The 2031-nt window shown below is 41.9% G+C and overlaps 1 long non-coding RNA gene across 1 annotated transcript in view; it reads left to right on the top strand.

Annotated features, from left to right (window-relative positions):
* Positions 1–1482, top strand: part of LOC146185647 (uncharacterized) — an 18774-nt gene extending 17292 nt beyond the window's left edge. The window contains exon 4 of the long non-coding RNA XR_014708010.1: positions 1366–1482. This is a non-coding gene — a long non-coding RNA (uncharacterized LOC146185647). The remainder of the gene's footprint in view (positions 1–1365) is intronic.
* Positions 1483–2031: the final 549 nt, after the last annotated feature.

Below are 2031 nucleotides of genomic sequence, written 5' to 3' on the forward strand. Positions count from 1 at the left end.
GTAAAGTTCTGAATTGTTCTTTACCATAAACGATATTCTTTCGGTGACATGATAGGAAAGTTAATGATAATAAAAATAATCGGTTCACAGGAAGGGAAAGCCGCAGTATCTGTCGCAATTGTTTTAGTTGGCACCTCAACCGTGCTGTAAGGACAGGAAGGGAGGTGGGAGTGAAAGTGGAAACACAGTTTTCCCAAAGGAAATCTTATATTTAATGCACTTTTGTGTGCGAAACATGTCACTGCCTTCCTGAAGTGACATTATTAGGTCGTCACTCACCTCTGCGGCTGTGGGGAATTGAAGGATTCTAAATAATGATTATGTTTTTCAGTTTCAGCACGGAAACAACCGCCATTACGGCAGCTATCACCGACTTCTTTTACGGACGTCATACATAATTTTGTGACCCTTGCGCGCTGAGGCACCACAGAAAAACACACTGAAGAGCTTCGTGCCACGGCATCGTGACAGAACAGAAGTTACAGCCCATAGCAATTAAATTTTCGCGTAGCGCTTCCCCATTCAACATCCGGTAAAATCTCAGCCGTGCTACTGAGATGAGCAAATCACACCCACTTCTGTGGCGAAATACGTGACTGGCGTTAACAGTGACGAGCTGAGTGGTCTCCAAAAAGATCTCTGGGAACTGAAATTTATCCTGTTTGTCTTTATAAAAACGTGCCTTCCACAGAAACACTCAACGAATAAAAAACTACTGACAACATTCAAGAAAAGATTTCAGTGTGCCTTGACATCTCCGGCGTTTCGCACCTTATATCCTGCTGGGCCAACACTTTGCCACGTGTCAAGCAAAACTAGATTTGTATTTCGAATATTTTGTAGCTGATATACAATGATCCAAATCAAAGTTTGTATTCAGGAATCCTTCGAAGACCAAAAGCTTGACCTTCTACGACCCTCTCTCTTCTCTGGGTTTGCCAGCACATTAAGCAGGCCAGACGTCAGCGCATTTCTCAACCTGTTTAACCGGCTGCCGAACATGGCTGCTAGTTCATCATGCGGCGATCTTCCAGCCCTTAGCCAGGATTGTAACCACAAAACTTTGAGAGCACTACATAACCTTCAACGAGGAAATCAGAATGCGAGAGCGTTGTTGCTGCTTTTGTTGTAACGCTGTACGCGTTGTCATTTTTTATTTTGTCTCAGAGTTTTTAATTTTTTTATTTTCTTGATATTTATTTTTAATTTTTATTTCAGAATATCATATTGATTTCACTCTTAGTCCCCTAAGGTCCTCACGCTGAATAAGGATGAGGAGAAGTCTGCGTAACATTTGAGCAATGTGAAGCGAAAGAAATTATACACTGGCCTAACTCATATCTTGATGCCGGTTTCTCTTTACAGGATGGCGCGCATTGATGGCCCAGGACAAGATGACCTCAAAGGATGAAGAAAATTCCAGTAGAACTCTCCGTAAAATCTTTTTCTTTAAACTGCAGAAAAACACCGTTTAAATAAAAACATGGCTTTATGAGAAAGGTATTTTTTGTCCCTTGGTCAACCAACTTCAGTCTTTGCAAGAAATCGGAAACAATAGAACATGCTTTTATTCAATGTTGGAGCGCTATTTTACACTCGGACGTCTTTCAGAGAACCTTGAAAAAAGATATGCCAGTTCTGTCTCACGGTATTCGCTATCTACCGGTTAAAAATTACGGTGAGGTACCATAGGACACGGTAGTGGTTCTGAGCCTCCACAGCCTCAGGAAGGCAAGAATGCAAGTCACTCACTTCAGTGTAGATGTTCGCTCTGTATAAGCGTGGAAATTTCACCGGGAGTGTGAAATATGTGTAGGATGTTCTCAGCGCTCAGCGCGAGCCGCCCAAATGCCTGAGTCTGTTTAACAAATTGACTGCATTGAAGAAGTTTTAGTGTTGCACATAAACGGGGGTTTGACACGTCGCGGTACTTTTTGGTGACTGAACAGCATCTATTATGAAGTAGACAATAACGACAAAAACGTCGGCTTTGAGTAATGGTGTAAAAAAAATGGTCTATTATTTCTGGTG

The sequence above is a fragment of the Amblyomma maculatum genome, chromosome 6 (genome assembly GCF_055883805.1).
Source record: "Amblyomma maculatum isolate TAMU_Amacu chromosome 6, ASM5588380v1, whole genome shotgun sequence".
Taxonomy (NCBI): domain Eukaryota; kingdom Metazoa; phylum Arthropoda; class Arachnida; order Ixodida; family Ixodidae; genus Amblyomma; species Amblyomma maculatum.